General features: G+C 49.9%; 1 protein-coding gene across 10 annotated transcripts in view; it reads right to left on the reverse strand.

Moving 5' to 3' along the window:
* The window catches only part of SLC39A11 (solute carrier family 39 member 11), a 289255-nt gene that overhangs the window by 157172 nt on the left and 112795 nt on the right, over window positions 1-19288 (reverse strand). The window lies entirely within an intron of this gene.

Below are 19288 nucleotides of genomic sequence, written 5' to 3' on the forward strand. Positions count from 1 at the left end.
GAGAGCCCAGACTGTCCCCTAGCATCCCAGGCTAGGGATGTGGCTCTCCTCCCTGAAACCTCAGCCTTCCGTGGTCAGACCTCCAGGATGGGGGTTTGAACCACCCAGCCTGTCAGATCCACAGGTGTGAGTGGGAGGAACCTAGGAGCCTCTGTGCTTTTTCAAATAAAGGACCTTCTAATGGTATTTTTTTCTTCATGGGACCTTTCAAGGTAGGGGGTAGGTAAGGTCTTAGCACACCCTCCAAAGCACTCTTGAGAGTCAACTGGACAGCAAGGCGATCCAACCAGTCCACCCTAAAGGAAATCAACTCTGAATATTCATTGGAAGGACTGATGCTGAAGCTCCAATACTTTGGCCACCTGATGGGAACAGTCAACTCATTGGAAAAGACCCTGATGCTGGGAAAGACTGAGGGCAGGAGTAGAAGGGGACAACAGAGGATGAGATGGTTGGATGGCATCATCAACTCGATGGATGCGAGTTTGAGCAAACTCTGGGAGATAGTGAAGGACAGAGAAGCCTGGTGTGCTGCAGTCCATGGGGTCGCAAAGAGCTGGACACGACTGAGTGTCTGAACCACCAAAGCACTGGTTCTAAGCACTTCCCGCAAGGATTGGGCCTGGCCCAGCACCTCAGAACCTAAAGGAGCTCAGGTCTGGGGCGGAGAGGGAATGAGGCGAGCACAGAGCCTCGCTCCTTTTCACGGCACAGGAGGCCCTGTGTGCTCAGGGGGCGAGCTTCCTTTCTGGCCTCAGCTCACATGAGATACAAATGAGACGCCCACTCCCCACCCCACCTGCACTTGCCTCTCTCCAGCCATCTCCCCTGGTCTGGGCCACCCCCCACATCTAACTCACATGCTTATTTTTTTATTTGTTTAGTCGCTCGGTCATGTCCAACTGCTCACAGCCCCCTGGACTGTAGCCCACAAGCTCCTCTGTCCATCGGATTCTCCAGGCAAGAATACTGGATTGGTAGCCGTTTCCTTCTCCAGGGGATCTTTCCGACCCAGGGATCGAATCCGAGTGTCCTGCATTGGCAGGAACTTACATGCTAGCACCTTGCTAATCCTGGAAGTGGACGACAGCTGAGCCAGCTGGACGAGAAGCCACGTACCAGGGGGTCCAGATGGTTCTCAAGTATCGGGGCAGCTCACACCACCGCAGCTCCTGGATTCACACCTTGGGGACTGTTTTAACTAAAGTGTCTCTGAATTCATTTTTTTTAAGGTCTGCTAAGAAGACATTTTTAAGAAACCTGCACTTTCTCTTTGCGCAAACAGAAACCAGTCACCTACACCCACGGAGCCATATGCCAAAGTCTATGCTGGTGACAAACACGTGTCCCCACGTCTGGACTTGCCCAGGAAGCCTCCTGCACACAGAGGGGATCCGGCCTTTCATTTTTCAAAAGGGGCTCGTGTGGGGGAGCCGCGTCCTCTCTCACAACACTGGGAATTTCTGCTCAGTCAATGAGTGAGGCCTGGAGTCCACTGCTCGCAAAGGCTTCATTAATCTCAATACCACGTCACCTCTAGGACAGGAAATGACGGAAGTTGTACCCCCAGTAGTGAAATGCACGCACGCTCGCGCACACGCTGTGCACATACACATAAACACCCACACTTATGTGTGTTGGTCACTCAGTCGTGTCCGACTCTTTGCAATGCTAGAAACTATAGCCCGCTAGGCTCCTCTGTCCATGGGACTCTCCAGGCAAGAATACTGGAGTGGGTTGCCATTTCCTCCTCCAGGGGATCTTCCCGACCCAGGGATCAAAACCAGTTCTCCTGCATTGCAGGCAGATTCTTTACCACTGAGCCACAAGGGAGGCCCAACTTATAACAGGAGAGGAAAAAAAAAAAAAACACTTCAAAACACTATTTGATCATAAATACTACCATATGACCATATATCATTAACTCCAGCCACAGTGGCTAAGGCAGGCCTCCACCTCCTACGAGAATTTCTGGGCGGCCTCAGGCCAGTCCCAGGAGCTCTGCTGAGGTCTCATCACTGTGCAAGCGGCAAGCACTACATCTTCTTTTTCTCTGGCTTCTAGTCCTCTCCGCTGGGCCTCCTAGCCTGGACCAAGTCGTGTCCAGCTGTCACCGCGGCAGGAGCTTTTGTGGGCACTACAGCCACTTCTCCAGGATGTCACCCCTCTGATTCCACAAATGCTCCTTCCTCCCCTCTCTCTTTCTCTCCTTAGAACCTGCCTGGAATCCAACAGTTGAAAGTGGACCAGAGACAAAATTCAAAGGAGAAAGCTCAGCCTCCCCCAGGGCCCTGAACGTGCCTTCCTGGGCCCACGCGTGCATGGCTGGCTTCTCTTCTCCAGGAATGATCTCTGCCAGGAGGTCCCCGCACCCCGTCCACACCTTGACTCAGGTCAAGCCCAGCTGATTAGCTGATCACATGTGTCCAGACCGAGCAGCTGCCCAGTAGCAGACACAGCCCCAGCTCAGGTGAGGAGTCTACACGTGTCTCCACACACACGGGGAGATCGCGGACTTGGTCAAGACCGCACATGCGGCAGAGCAACAAAGCCCGTGCGCCAGAACTACTGAGCCTGTGCTCTAGAGCCCGGGAGTCGCGAGTACTGAAGCCTGCGTGCCCTAGAGTCTGTGCCCCGCAACTAGAGTAGCCCCTGCTCACCACAACCAGAGAAAAACCTGCACGCAGCCACCAAGACCTAGCACGGCCAGACACAAATAAATAAATAAAACCGTTCCCCCAAAAATCTCATTTATCCTGCAATTTTGCCAGAGCCCTAGTGCTGTGTGGGCACTGCTGAAACCTGCCAGCTGCTCTTTTATTGTCCTGGGTACAAAATAAAAGCGAGTGTAAATCACAGACACGTGAATCAGTGACGCTGGGGCCCCAGTGCGTCCCCTTGGGGAGACCAGGACTAACGAGTGAGGATTAACTAGCGGGCTGTGTCCTCCCGTGGACGTTCCTGAGCCAGCCACGTGTTCTCCCGTCTCAGTGATGACCACCACTTACCTGCACTCAGAAGGTCTCTGACTAAGATGGGGTTAGGTGCGGCAGGTGGTCCGGGACAAAACTAATGGGGATCCGCAGACCTGGTCTCGCCGACTCCATCGCCTGGCCAGCTCCGGAGGAAAACCAGAGCAGCGTGCAACTTAATGGACCAGACTCACAAGACACGTTTCTCCTAGAGGGACTCTGTGTCCTGAGCTGTAGCACAAGACCATTAACGCAGGAGGTGACTTCAAAGGTCCACTTAAACTCCAAATGGTTTTGATTTGGTAGCCAAGGTACCCTTTTAAGTTAAAGGAACCCCCCAAAAAGACAAATACTGTATGCTATCACTTACATGTGGAATCTAAAAAATAATACAAATGAACTTATTTACAGAAACAGACATAGACTCATAGACACAGAAAACAAACTTTAAATAAAAAGAAAGGATCCTCTATCTGCACCGTGTCACACTTAGCTTTTTCTTTCACAGTGAAAGAGATTCAGGAATTTCTATCCTTGGTTTTTACGGAGAACCTACTGGAAAATGCCGGGACCAGGGTAAAGAAGTAGGCTTGAGCTGATCACTTCTGTCGGGTGTGAATTCACACGGAGTGGGTGTCTGTTCCCGACAGATCTCTTTCCGGTCAGTTAGCAGAGCTCACAAGTCTGTTTGTGGCTGTGGCAGCTCTGGATCAATCCTCATGTAAGTCCTTGCAGCTCCGCGTGCGAGGAGGGGGTTGTTTGGAGCATGCCAGGGCAGGATGAGGTCAGCCTGGCACCCACCCGGGCACAGAGTTTAAGGGAACAACAAAATCCTCAATATCAATACATAATATTTTAGTCATCTATTTAAAAAAATCAAAATCGATCCAAAAATATCCAAGATGGTTGCACAGTGATGTGAATATACTCAACACTCGTGAACTGCACCCAGAGATACGGTTAAGAGCACACATTTCATTCTGCATTTGTACCTATGTCTTGCCAAGCAAGAGATACTGGCAGTAATTTTCATTTGTCCAAGAAAATCTTTATTTCTCCTGTGCTTCTGAAGGATAATTTAGCAGAGCAAAGAACTCTCTGTCGGTGGGTTTCTTCCTCTCGAAACTTTAAATACTTCACTTCACTCTTGTTTGCTTCGTTTCTGAAGGATTGTTGTAATTCTCTTCTTTGCTCCTTTGAGAGGTAAGGTCTCTTTCATGGGCTTCTTCCAGAGATTTTTTTTTCTTTGATTTCCTACAGTTTGAAAATTATATGCCGAGGCATAGTTTTCTGACATCTGTCCTAATTCGAGCTCTCTGATCTTCCTGGATCTATGGTTGGGTGTCTGACGTTAATTTGGGGAAAACTGACAGTCATTATTGCTTCAAATATTTCATCTGTTCCTTTCTCCCTTGTCCTTCTGGTAATCCCATTTCATGCAGGCTGCACACTCTGTAGTCGCTCCACGGTTCTTGGATATTCGGTTTGCATTTTTTCCCTTCCTTTTCCTATTTGCTTTTCAGTTTGGGAGGTTTCTGCTGAGATGCCCTTAGGCGCAGAGGTTCTTTCCTCTGCCATCTACTCTACAAATAAGCCCATCAAAGGCAGTCTTCATTTCTGCTGGGTGTTCTCGAAACAGATCCTCTAGCGTTTCTTTTTAGTTCCTTCTTAGAATTTCCATCTCTCTGCTTACCGTGCCCATCTGCTCTCGCTTCCTGCCTGTTTTATCCGTGAGCACCCCTTAGCATATTAATCAGAGCTGTTTTAAATTCCTGGGCTGATATGTCCAACGTGTCTGCCACATCTGAATATGCTTCTAACGCCGACTCTGCCTCTTCAAGATGTGCTTCTTGCCTTTTAGTATGTCTGGAAATTTTTCTTAATAGCCAGACATGACGTACCAGGTAAACGGGACTCGAACGCTGTGACGGTGAGCTGTGGGGAGGGGAAGGTCCTACCGTTCTGCGATCAGGTCTCAGTCTCCGTGAAGCTGGGCCTCCGAACCGTGATTGTCACAAGAACTTCTCAGTGTTTTTCTGCCCCGCTTGGTGAGATGGATGGCTGGAGTGGACTGGACTTGGGTATCTCCCTTCCCCCACATCAGTTAAGTGCTGATTAAAGTTTCTCCTGAGGGCAGACTTTGTTAAAACACAGATCACAGTGCTCTGGTGTATTTCCAAATAGTTTCTTTCCTCTTCTTCAGAAGCATAGGAGGGTTCTTTTTCTTTTTTCCTTTATTATATATATATATTATTTTTCCATTTATTTATTTGTTTTTATTTTTGACTGTGCTGGGTCTTCGTTGCTATGCAGGCTTTTCTCTAGCTGCAGGGACAGGGGTCTGCTCTCTGGCCGCGGTGCACGGGCTTCTCACTGCTGTGGCTTCTCTCGTTGCAGAGCACTGGCTCTAGGGCACTCAGGCTTCAGTGCTTGCAGTGCCCGGGCTCGATACTTGTGGCTCAGGGGCTCTGTTGCTCTGCAGCATGTGGGATCTTCCCGGACCAGGGATTGAACCTGCATCTCCTGCATTGGCAGGCGGATTCTTCACCACTGAGCCACCAGGGAAGCCCCACAGGAGGATTCTTCTTTTTCCTGATATTCACTGTGAGACCTGGGTTGAGCTCTGAGAAGTAAAACACAAGACCCTGGCCTCCATAGGGCTGGTCTCATCTCAGACTTGTCCGCACTGAGCCCTCCAGCAGCTGGTCACTTACAGCTCAGATTTCTCCACGGAGCTCATGGGTGTCTGCTCCGGAAAGTGGAGACTCTTCGCCTTCACTGTTGGTCTCCCCAGTTTGGGTCAACAGTCTGCCCTGTGACCTTATTTCCTCTACAGATCTGAGAAGACTTGTTGCTTTCGTAAGTTTCTTTAGCCTTTTCCATGTTGGTGAAATGGTGACGTCCAAGCTTCTTAAATGTCAGACCAGAAACCAGAAGTCACATTAAATATTTTGTAATAGGACTTCCGTTAAAAAATATAATGTATTTTAAATTATAAAATAAAAATAATAATTTTTTAAAAATTAGTACAGCAACTTCCCTGGCGGTCCAGTGGTTAAGACTTCACCTTCCAATGCAAGGGGTGCAGGGTCAATCCCTGGTCAGGGAGCTAGGATCCCACATGTCTCATGGCCAAAAAAAGATAAATAAAACAGAATCAATATTGTAACAAATTCAGTTACAAATGGTCCACATCAAAAATACCCTTAAAAAATAAAAAATTAGTAAAAATGTAATTTTAATAAAATTACAAAATGTGTTTTTAATTCATGATGAAAATATCAACATTTTAAACAAAGGCTAGATCTGACCCTGCCCTTATGCAACACAGCCTTACTCACCACTCCCTCATTTCAAAATTATTGAATCATATCTGTATTTAGAATTTTTGCATTCTGCTTATTGTGAATTTTTGCATTAATTTGGAGTTTTAAAAATGCTGCATTAAAATATTTTTTAATCTCGATTACTACTGAGGGTTCGGGGACTCACTTTAGTTTTAAGTTCAAATGAGTGATTATAATTTTGTACGAGATAAATGTTCTACATTTTTAGACTTAATGACAAACAAAATAAATAATGGTTCTAAATTAAAAGGCTTTAACACTCAAATACAATGCACGAGACTAGATTAAATCAGACTTGGCACCCCGTACATATATATATATATACCGTATCTTGTCAAAGATATTTTCAAAATAATTCACAAAATTTGAAAACATACTGGAGATATGAGTGCCTCTCTCCTGTCTCACTCACCCTAATCTAGGCCCTGAGGTTCACCAACCCACTGGGTGCAACTGAGACAACGCGAGAGAAGCAGCAGCAAGCAAAACCCCAGTTTCTGTTGCAGCGCAAAGAGGACTGAACCCTGGACAGGTGCTCAGCAATGTCATTTCATCCGTAACAAGCATGAATGGGAGTGCTGGTATCCCCATTCTACAGATGAGAAAACTAGGGATCGGAGACACGGATCATCTCACCAGAGCCACTGGGTGGGCGGTGCTGAAATGGGAACCCCGGCGTGCCCGACACAAAAGGCCAACGTCCTCGAGCTCCTACACCTGTGCTCAGGGGCTGGTCACCTGAGCACATTTTAGACCACCGCCACCATCCCCAGCCTCGGCCAGAGCCTGGTACTCGACAGAAGTCCCAGAAAACACAGGCTCTAGTCTATGCGGGCCAAAAGAGTTAGGCACGACTGAGTAGCTAACACAACGGTGTTGTAGCAAAAACAGAAATGAGTGAAGAGCCTTTGGCACGCATAGCCAAACGAGCCTGCAGGAGTTGACCGGTCCTGGCTCCTCTTTAGCTGCTACTAACAAAGCCTGGAAGCTGGACTTGTCCTTCGCCAAGCTAACTCCTCTCTGGCTCCACATAAAGTACGGTCTGCACGGGGCACACGCCTACCCCTAGGCCCCTCGTACGGCTCTGCATCTCAAAAGGAAGACGCTCACAGCTGATAACTTCGAGGACACCACACCGGGTTGCCGAGCCATCTGACACAAGCTTTTGGCTATAAACTTGCAGGAAAAAAAAGAAAAACATTCAAGACCCTCCTGAGGATACAGAGCCTCTCCCCATTCCCAGAGGAGGGCACAGGCCCTGCGATGCCAGCCTGCTGTGTGTTCATCTTCGCCAGGCAAAGATAAAGCCATTTGTTTCTGTTTCCTCCAAACTCTGTACTTCTCTTATTTGGCACTTGGGGGACCGGGGCCAAGACTTTGCCCCCAGTGGCTCTTCTCTGCTCCTGACCCAGGTCCTCAGGGACTCCGGGGGATCGGGCTGAAGTGAAGAGCAGACGAAAAGTTCCGGACACGGCTCCACCACGAAGAACTGCCCCTCCCCAGATGCCAATAACCCGACAGTCTGTGGCTTTCATCAGGTACTCAGGGGGCCTCCGTCCCACAGAACGGTCAAGGTCACGGCAGGCGCTGAGAATGACGGCTTAGGAGGGTCACCCTGTGAGGGTCCAAATAAGGAGGAGGCCGGGAGCTACCTGAGGGCATCTACACAGACACCACTACAACCTTAGACAACACACCTGCCCCCTAGTTAGGAGCCAACATTGCTACTCAATTAAACAAAATTTTTTATCCTGAAACTTCACATTGCAAGTTTCAAGTTGCATCTGCATTTCTTAACGGGAGGGAGACAGGAACCGAGGCAAGTGACTCTCTTCCCTTCCTGCTCCCTCCAGAGCTGTCCCAGGGGTCTGGGAGCCCTGAGAAACTCAACATTTAATTCTCATTAAGTGGGTTCTTTGATGAGTTCAGAGAAGACAACGGCACTTAGAGGATAAGAGGCATCTCTGTGTTTGACATGTGGAGGTGAAGGGTCCTCTCCTGGGAAAGAATGCGTGCTTGTCCACCTCAGTGGACCCACTTGATGTGATATTCAAACATCCCTGACTTTGCACACACAATCTAAATAGGAAACAAGAGTGGGAGGAAACGGAGACCGAGGTGAGAAAAACAGAGGTCCCACAGCCCTGTCCTGGAGCCCCCTAATCAGACTCTCAGAATACCAGTCCTGAGTCACCATGTCCTGCTCTGCCCATCAAGCTGTCTGATCAAAACCTGCGTCTGTGCAGCCTCCCACAGTCAGAATTTTAAACAAGCTTGTGGGGTCCCACGACTTCCCCGGAGCAGCTCATTAGTTCCAGGAGAAGCGTTTCAATTTCGATCGACTTGTGGCCTCTTCTCTTCGCTTTGTTGTTAAACATAATGCCCCTAAAGGCTTCACATCACTTGCTGGATCCTGAAAATTGGCTGAGCAACCGCTTAATCCAATCACTAGTAAAAAAAATTGACTCTGAAGTCTCGGTCAGCTAATAGGATCCCGTTAGATGCCAGAGTGGAGTCTTTATCCGCATCCCTACTGTCCTTTTCCAGCCGTAAGACAGGTGGAGAGGAGAAAAGGGGAGAAGCAGGGTACAGTCAGAGCCCCCTGGTCGTATTGCAACAGAAGGCCCCGAGAGAAAGGAAATTAACATGCTAATCTTCTTTACCCCCTGTCTGCAGGAGACACTCGAGAAGCAAGAAAAATTCAACACCAGGTGGTTAATAACGCTAATCAAGTCGGGCCGGGTGACAGGTGGGTTGGAGGATTGTCACGGAGACGCTTGAAGGATGACTTGAAGGAGAGGCGGGGTCTCCATAACAGACCCCACGGTGTCTGCACTTGTCAAGATGCTCCACCCCAAATGTGTGGCGGGGGCCCTGTCCACATTTCGCTTGGAGGAGTTTAATTAGCGCTGCCAGTGGTTGAGCTTCCGTTCTGCAAAACCAACCAGAAGCAAAGCCTGGAGGAAAGCTTCACCCAGATCGGGTTTTCTAGAAAGAGGGGAGGGGCCCCCGGGTGGAATCTGCCCCCAGGATCTCCACGCACAGAGGCAAGAAAGCACCTCTGAAGAGCTTTTCCAGTTACTTCACTACCAGGATCTGCTGCTCCGGGGCTGCAAACGGCACTGCGGGGCCCGACAGAGCCCGGGAGAATTCTCCAGGGACCCTCCGTGCCGAGGGCGAGGGAGGAAGGAAGGGGGACAGGTCACTGGAGAGAGGAGAGGAGGAGGGATGCGGAGAGCAAGACAGGAAGACGCAGGTGAGAGAGAGACCAGGAGAGAGGGAGGGGCCGAGGGGAAGGAGACCAGACAAAGGGTGACATCCAGCTCGCCCAGCAGAGAAGTCCTGGTGGACCGCAGCAGAGAAGGGGAAAGGTTACCACGGCAAGACCCTGCAGGACCACACGGGCTGCCCAGGCGACCAGGCAACGCTCAGAAAAGACCTGCAGCCCTCGGCGGCCCCGCCTGCCACCACCTCTGCTTGCCTGGGGCTGTGCCCAAGGCCCTGCGCTCAGATGCCAAGGTCTCGGACCAGAAGCCACCGCCACTCTGTCCCTCCTTGTGACACCAAGGACACTAGCCCGCCAGGCCCCTCTGCCCATGGAATTTTCCAGGCAAGAATACCGGAGTGGGTTGCCATTTCCTACTCCATCCTTCTTGGCCCTTTCCGTAAAAGCCAAAAGGCAAGAGGAGGGGAGGAAATAAACAACTGAGATGGGACTGAATAAGTCCATTTGAGATCTTAAATCCAAAGTGCCACCTTTCAATCCACTTGAAACCAAAGTGCCACCTTATGCCTCTTCAGCTTAAGGAGCTTGTGCAAAAAATAACATCTGAAAAAAACAAACAAAAAAAAGATCTGGAAAGAGCCGGGCTGTCGGGCTTTGGCAACAGCACCGGTTCTCTGGGTAATAAAAGCTTGGCAGGAACATCCTAACGGGGGCTGGGGCTGCCCAACACTCTTGTCTGCTCTGTTTCCCAAAAGCACATTAAAAACACATTTCACTGTTTAATAGACTTATGAGCTGAAATGAATGTGTCAGAATTCTAATAAATATGATGGAACCTGCTAGCCCAGCAAATGTTAAATTTTGCAAAAGGAGACAGTATCCCTAACTCCTTCATAGACACTTAATGAATATTTTAAACAGAGTCCTGGCAGCTGCTCTGAAGGTTCCAATGAATTAAGTGGGGGCTTTATGACTGCCAGGATTAGGTGCTTCTGGTTTCCTCTCCCTATTTCCCCTCTCCCTTCCCATGTGCAGGACAGAAGCCCCCCACCCACCACCACCGCCCCTCCTCTGCCAAATAACCAAGCTCCTACAGCCTGGCCACGGGGGAGCAGAGGGTGGGGCTGGTGAGCGAACCAGACTGAAACGTGTCCCCCTCCACTGGAAGGTGCCTCCACGTGGGATCTCGCCTAGAAATAGAGTCTGCAGGTGGGACGAGTTAAGAAGTGGGCACAGTGGGTTAGGGCGGGTCCGACAGTTGGGGTCTTTATGTAAGCAGAGGGAGATTCAGACACTGAGGCACAGACATGCACACAGGATAGAAGCCCATGTGACAACGTGTTCGAGACTGGAGGTTTGCGGCTGCAAGCCAAGGAGTGCCGGGGGCCACCAGAAGTTACTAGAACCCATGAAGCTGTTAAACAGCCTGACCCTGTGGACGCTTTGATTTCAAAATTCCAGCCTCCGGAGCTGTGAGGGCACCCGTTTCTGTGAAGACGCAGTTAGTGGAACATCATACGGCAGCCCTGGGAGATTAACCGTCAGGAGAGCACGCCTATCCATTCCCCCGTGTGTGACTATGAATCCCCCCAAAGTCAGCGGAGTAATTCCTCTAGGGGGGACTGCACACCTGCCAGCAGTCTTGCAAGACGGGACTTCAGATCACCTGACTCTGTCTCTGCTTGCTGCCTCGAGAAACTCTCCACCTCCTCAGTGCCGTTTTCCACACTGATGACTCAGCATTCCCAGTGCGTCCAAGTATGGGAAGAACAGATAAAGAGGTGGAAATACAGTGAAAGAATCAAAGAGATAGAAAGGAAAGGAAGGGAGGAGGGAGGAAGGAAGAAGGAAGGGAACAAGGGAGGAAGGAAGGAAGGGGGAAACGGAGGGAACCACGCCAGTGCCCTTCCTTCAGGGGGTTACCATCCATAAGAAGGCAATGTTTCAAAGAAATCAGGTGCTATTAGGGGCTGAGTTGTGTCCCCTCAAATGCATGCACTGAAGCCCTAATCCCCAGGACTCAGTATTTAACTGGGTTTGGAAACAGGGTCTTTAAAGAGGTAATTTCATTATAACGAGGTCATCGAGGTGGACCCTCAACCAATAGGACGGGTAGGCAGAGGAACACAGGCGGAGGGAAGGCCAGCGGAGGACGCAGGGAGAAGGTGGCCGTCTACACACCACGGGGAGATGCCTGCGAAGAAAGCACCCCACCCACTCCCGGACCTGAGACCTCAAGACTCCAGAACTGTGAGAAAACGTATTTCCGCTGCACAAGCCGCTCACCCGGCAGTCCTTCGTTATGGCAGCCCTGACACTCGACCCCATGAACTGTAGCTCGCCAGGCTCCTCTGTCCGTGGGATTCTCCAGGCAAGAATACTGGAGTGGGTTGCCACTCCCTTCTCCAGGGGATCTTCCCCACCCAGGGATCGAACCCAAGTCTCCTGCGTTGCCAGGAGGATTCTTTATCCCTGAGCCACCTAGGAAATGTATACAGGCTCCAAGCTGCCTCTGGGCCCAGGCCTCCCGAAAAATGCACGGCACACTGACGGCCTAACAGGAAAAGTGGTGTTGCAGTGCTAAATTACACAACTCAGACGCGAAAGAATCTATAAAAAGTATCCACGTAAGAATGCTCTCCCGAGCTGAGACACAGGGACGCTCACTCAGGCCTCCCACACAGAGCCCAGTCCCAGAGGGTGTTTCTGTGTTACTTATTTCATTAAACATTCACGGTGCTAAAGAGCTCCTGGTAATTATTATCGTTGAACACTGCTGTTCATCCTTTGCTGTTATTGTTCACTCAGTCGTGTCTGACTCTTTGCGACCCCATGGACTGCAGCACGCCAGGCTTCCCTGTCCTTCACTTTCTCCCAGAATTTGCTCAAACTCATGTCTACTGAGTTGATGATGCCATCCAACCACCTCTTCCTCTGTCGCCCCCTTCTCCTCCTGCCCTCAATCCTTTGGCAAAATATTTTTATCCTTTATCCTTCAGCAAAATATTTTTGTTTTGGTTTGGTTTTTTGCTATGAAAACGTGGCACAGTTTAATAGCCTCAGTGCCACTTGCCACGTGCTGACAGGTTTGGTTCATGGCCCTTTAAATGAAGAAACCCAGGTTACGGGCCTTGGCCCAGAAAGGACATAACAAAAGCAAGGCTTGTCTGTTTTTCAGGTCCCAAGCAATTCCTCTCAGTGAGGCCAGGAGAAGACTGGAAAATGTCCCCTAACCAGCCAATCACAGAAAAAAAAAAAAAAGTCTAATTGCTAAAACCACATGCCAAGGCATTAAATTTACATGAACAACTGTGAAGTTATTCTTTATCTGTAGCGATCTTACTGATACAAATTCAAAATTACTGATATCATCTCAGAGACGTCCCTAAACACATTATTTTGGAGACCTAGTCATTTTTAAAAAAGAGCTGCATCTGACTCCTGATCAAAGTGCTCTGCTATATTTCAAATGGATAACCAACAAGGACCTCCTGTACAGCATGGGGGACTCTGCTCAAGGTTGCGTGGCAGGCTGGATGGGAGGGGAGTTTGGAGGAGAGTGGACGCACGTGTGTGGATGGCTGAGTCCCGTCGCTATTCACCTGAAACTGTCTCAACATTGTTAATCAGCTAGACCCCAATACAAAATAAAAAATTTTCTAAAAATCCACAAATGTAAGTGTACTAAATCTGACTGGAGACGTTGGTGACAGAAATCAAGGAAGACTTGGAAAATTAGAAGATCTGTCAGAGGAAGCTTGAAGCTGCTTAAATAAGCCCTCTTTGCTTCCCTAGGACTCAACTATTCTGAGGAATTTCAGTGCTGAGGAAATCTAGGAGTTGGGAGCTGGATACGTGAGGCTGGTCTTACAGAGAGAACAGACAACTGTCCCCCAAGAAGGGAGTTCACCCCCATAGTGACTGGCCGCCCCCAAGCCCCACGTGTGTGCTGAAAACCATAATCCTCCAAAGGCCAAGCAGTGTGAAAAGCCATCTGCTGGGCTCACCTTTCAGTGGCTAAGACTCCATGCTCTCAGTGCATGGGGGACCAGGTTCCATCCCTGCGCAGGGAACTAGACCCCACACGAAGCACCTGAGTGTTCCCATGCCGCATAATAATATACCATTAAAAAAAGAAGAAGAAGCAAGTGTCCCCGGTTAAAATGCACACACACAGGCAGGACTAAAACACCGTCAGTTACCGGTGCCTCCACATTCAACGGCTGATCAAATCTTTTCCCAGAAGCACCAAAGGGAGGACATTTAACGAGAGAAATGGGGGAGAGGAATGATTCCAAGCTCTGATTGAAGGAGGACAGCAGGATGCCTGGAGAGCAGCTGGGGGGCGCCTCGTGGAGGGGGACGGGCATCGGAGAGCACGCCCGCTCCATTGCAACGTGGAGTGAGCCATCCTGTAGGTGCTCATCTGGGGCCGGGACACTTGGAAACCTTAGGCCAAAAGAGGTAAACTCTCTCTCCCAAGACCAGTTCTAGTTCTACGAGAAAATGCCACCCAGCAAGGCCAGAGCATAAACAACGAGGAATTCAAGATTTTAGACTAAGAAACAAACAAATACTTGTGTCCAGGGGTGGTAAATTTCTCCAAATTCACAGCCCACTTAAAGCTATGTCTGCATTGGTTTCATTTTGCAAAACATGGTTTCTCGTCTGCCAGGCTGTCCAGGTAGAATTATCTTTGCCAGCTGAATTCTCCTGACATAACAGAGTAAGACATCAAGGGAAAACATGTCTCTAACAGGAGTTTCTTACGGCTTGGGCTTGCCTGACTTGAATCCCCATTCATGTCTCCCCCAACCAGCTTTGAAAAGGTTCATGGATAATAAATAGAAGCCACTTCACAACTAATTTCCCAAATTAAATCCACCTCTTTCTCTCCTGGAAAATAATGCCTACTTCTGTTCCTTCCACAGAAACACAAAATTACATTCAATTTTCCATCTGGCATGCTAATGGATCCATAAAAAAAAAAAAAAAAAAAAAACCAGTCTTGGAGAGTTTCAGCTTCCCCTCTCAGAACAAACAAGGAAATGGGGAAGTTAACAATTATCTTCCCGGGTAGCTCAGCCGATAAAGAATCTGTCTGCAGTGCAGGAGACCCCAGTTTCATATCTGGGTCAGGAAGACCCCTGGAGAAGGGATAGGTTACCCTCTCTAGTAATCTTGGTTTTCCCTGGTGGCTCAGATGGTAAAGAATCTGTCTGCAATGCAGGAGACACAGGTTCGATCCCTGGGTTGGGAAGATCCCCTGGAGAAGGGCATGGCAGCCCACTCTAGCATTCTTCCTGGAGAATCCTATGGACAGAGGAGCCTGGCGGCTACAGTCCACAGGGTCACAAAGAGTCGGACACGACTGAGCAACTAACACACTCACTTTCACTTTCAGCCTAAAGAGTGACTTCCCAGGTGGCACCAGAGGTAAAGAACTTGCCTGTCAAAGCAGGCAGACATAGGAGACGTGGGTTTGATCCCTGGGTTGGGAGGATCCTCTGGAGGAGGGCATGGCAATCCACTCTGGTGCTCTTGCCTGGAGAATTCCATGGACTGGAGTGCTAGGGTCCTCGGGGTCGCAAAGAGTCAGACACGACTGAAGCGACTTAGCACGTAGCCTAAGGAGAGTCCTCGTGAGAAAGGAGAAAGACAGAAAGTTCACTGGCAGCTGAATGGGGCTGTTGAGGTGAAGAAACCCAGGTTCTAGATAAACACAGAGGTCATGGATCCATGTGAAGTGTGATGGACATTATAGACCTTTGCCTTCCAAAAATGCACATCTTTTTTAAAGATTGGAGTATAGTTGCTTTACAATGTGTGTTAGTTTCTGCTGTACAACGCGACTCAGCCACGTGTACACATGTATTCCCTCCCTTGGAGCATCTCTTCCACACCCCATCCCACCCCTCAGGTCATCACAGAGCGCTGAGCGGCTACACAGCAGCTCCCCACCAGCTATCCCTTTAACCCACGGCAACGGACACACGTCAGCCCCACTCTCCCAACTCACCCACCCTCTCCTTGCCCCGCTGTGCCCGCAAGTCTGTTCTCTGCGTCTGTGTCTCTATTCATCAGTGCCATTTTTCTAGATTCCTCAAAACACACGGATCTTTCTGCATAAAGCTCCAAGAGGTTCACAGACTCTTTGGTGCCCACTCTTGGGCTCCAGATGTACAGAACCTCTGGCTTAATTTCCAGAATTTACTCAACCATAGAACTGCCTACAGAGATGTGTTAACACGTGAAAATCTCTCTGCTGTATTAACAGCAAAAGACGGTGAACACTCTAAAAGGCCAACGAGAGGGGACTTATTAGGTAAGATCACAGCCAAAAATAAGAATGGGCGGCATCAGTGAGTGTTCCCAGAACAGAAACCGAAATGTGTTATGAAGTGAAAAACACCAGGCGCAGAGAAAGCGGGGCCAGGCACGACGGGGCGAACGCCGCATCAGGACTTCCGAAAAGGGGGGCCGGGCACGACGGGGCGAACGCTGCATCAGGACTTCTGAGAGGAAACACGGGAGATGAGAAACAGTGTCTGTGTCTGAGAGGGGAACATGGGCCGTAAGGGATCTGAAAGTGAAAGTGAAAGTGAAGTCGCTCAGTCGTGTCTGACTCTTCGAGGCCCCATGGACTGTAGCCCACCAGGCTCCTCCCTCCATGGGATTCTCCAGGCAAGAGTACTGGAGTGAGGTGCCATTTCCTTCTCCAGGGAATCTTCCTGACCCAGGGATCGAACCCGGGTCTCCCTCATTCCAGGCAGACGCTTTAACCTCTGAGCCAGGGATCTGAAGGAGGAAGAAAAATTACTTATAGTTGTCACCCAGGTCATTATTTTCTTAATTAAAAGAAAGTTGGTTGGAGATAGATACATAGCTGGGGGTAGGGGGCAGTGAGGGTGGGAGAAAGACAAAGAATGATTTATAAGAACTTCTGGTCTACCTGCGACCCAGACTACCCCCAGCCCTGAGAACAGTTGATACTGTAAAACATTTGGCACTGAGATGTACATAGGAAAGCATCATAAACACATAAATGCTTTCCCTGGCGAGGGCCGCTGCTGAGACTCGGGGCAGCTGAACCCCTGTCTCGCAGAGCGGCCCTTCTGGCTTTTCCTCTTTTTGAACCAATTACAGGACATTACAACGGCAGTGCCAATATTAGTTTTTAGAGGCTGATGTTATTCACTAAACACCCATTAAACCAATCTCCGGGCTCCATTTACAGCAAGCTTAAGGGCAGATCCAGATGGTACAAATAAGCCATGCTCAGACTGGATCTGCACACAGCCAATCATCAAATAGCTATTATCAACTTTCAAGTCCTCAACTGCCTGACATCCACAAGTGTGCCCAGGCGAGAAGAGGAACAACCTTTCCGGAGGTAGCTGGGTTCCCTTGGGCTCCAAAAACCATCTCTGCGCTCCCCCCATCCTCCGTGGGCTGCGTTTGCCCTCGGGTCTGAATGGCTAGCAACAGCGACCAAGGGTTGCCTGGTAACCTGGTAACGGGCTCTGCCCAGGTGCTTCTGAGCAGAGGACAGGATGGCATCGCCTCCCATGCAGCCTCTGCTCGCCACCCCGCCCTGGGGTGGCCAAGAAGGTCCAGCAAGCCTGGGAGACTTTCCAGCAAAGTCAGCTCCTGAGGCAGGAGGACCCTGAAAGGAACGCTTTCCCGGAGAGGACCCGAGCGAACTGATGGACTGTATGTCGGAGAAGCAATGGCGCCCACTCCAGTGCTCTCGCCTGGAAAATCCCACGGACGGAGGGGCCTGGAAAATCCCACGGACGGAGGGGCCTGGTGGGCTGCAGTCCATGGGATCACTAGGAGTCAGACACGACTGAGTGACTTCACTTTCACTTTTCACTTTCATGCATTGGAGAAGGAAATGGCAACCCACTCCAGTGTTCTTGCCTGGAGAGTCCCGGGGACAGGGGAGCCTGGTGGGCTGCCGTCTATGGGGTCACACAGAGTTGGACACGACTGAAGCGACTTAGCAGCAGCAGCAGCAGGACTGTATGTAGTCCACCAGGCTCCTCTGTCCAAGGGATGACCCCGGCAAGAATACTGAAGTGGGTGGCCATTTCCTCCTCCAGGGGATCTTCCCAACCCAGGGATTGAACCCGGGTCTCCCACACTGCAGGCGGATTGTCTACCACTCAGCCACCGGAGAAGCCAGCAGAGAAGACGCTGAGATAAACCAAACACAGACTCAGAACTCGGCAGAGCAGGATGACTGGCCAGAGAAAACCCGGAGGAAACGCCCCAGCAGGTGATTTAAACTACCCCGAGGGCACGAGTGTCTCTGAGCCTGCCCACGCGCCTGTCCACCGTACTGCACTCTCTTCCTCCTAATAAACACCTCACTTGTGTTTCACTAATTTCCGTCTTCGTGGGGTTCTCTTCTACAAAGCGGAGGGGCCCGGGCCTCGTCACTGGCCACCGGTCCAGTGGCTCGGATTTGGCGCTCTCGCCGCCGGGGCCTGATCTTAGTTTCTGACTGGGAACTGAAACCCTGCTTCCAAGCCACGGCAGGCGGAGGCCACCCAACGTCAGTCCCACCGGCCCTATATTCTCGTGGTCCTGTCGGAAGAGGTTCATGTCAAAGGGATCTCTTTTTACTTTTTTTTTTTTGCTTCAATTAAGTCGTATTTTATTTGCTAATGATTTACACGTTGACAATGACCTTGAAGACGGTATTGTCAACACTTTTTAAAAATGTATTTATTTTCAATTGAAGGATAATTGCTTTACAATATTGTGTTGGTTTCTGCCACACACCAACATGAATCAGCCAGAGGTATATGCCCTTTTTTACTTTTTTGATTGACAGGCACTGAACCTTGTGCCTTGAAGGCACTGAACCTTCCCCTGTGGCCTTGAAGACTGAAAAAAATGGGAGAGGATAAAGTCTGGCAAACTCCTTCATCCTATAGACGGCTCAGAGTCAGAACCATAAAGTCTTCATTGGGGATCACAGGAGATCCAACATGCAAGAGCTGGGGAGAACTGGCAGAAAGCCTTCTGTCCCCGAGTCCCCAAGACTCGGCATGGAAAGTGACCGCCTTAACTGGAGGACGGTGCCCGACCCTGGCCACCAGACAGCTCTTGACTCTCCAGTAAAAGGAAGACCGCAGACCACACCCGAGGGAGCTGACTTGAGAACGAATGACACGTGTGACTGGACGTGGGGGGTGGGGTGGAGTTTTCGCACTAACCCTCTGTTACTTGAGCTCCCGTTGGATGAATTTTCATTTCCTGATTAAATTCCACATCGGAAGAGGTGGGGGGGCCGTGAGCTTCAACCCGAGTGGAGGAGGTGTTCGAGTTTCCACGAACAATTCTTGCAGGACCTAATCTGAGCACGGATAGCTGAGAACTGGCGGATGCGCGGCTATAACACGTGTAGGTTACAGGATCTCTACTCCCGAGGTCTAGGGATCGTTTCAGAGACACCACATGCACACATCAAATTAAAACGCCAGCCCGGAAACGTGAGAGGACTTGCTCCCTTAAATCACAAAGGTGAAGACGGTGGCCAGTCAGCAGTCTCTTTCTCCTCGATTCATCTAAAAGAGAGGAACTCCAAGCAAGGGACGGAGTGGCCACTTTCAGCAGCCTTTGCCTGGTTTAGTTTCTGAGTCTGAGATTTACAGAAGTGGAGGAAAAGGAAGGGACGTTTCACAGCAACGCGGGACTTAAACAAAGGCCAAGGAAAAGAAAGGAAGCCACCT

This window comes from Bos grunniens, chromosome 19, assembly GCF_055505025.1.
Source record: "Bos grunniens cultivar Pamir isolate PY7600 chromosome 19, Bosgru_T2T1.0, whole genome shotgun sequence".
Lineage (NCBI taxonomy): Eukaryota > Metazoa > Chordata > Mammalia > Artiodactyla > Bovidae > Bos > Bos grunniens.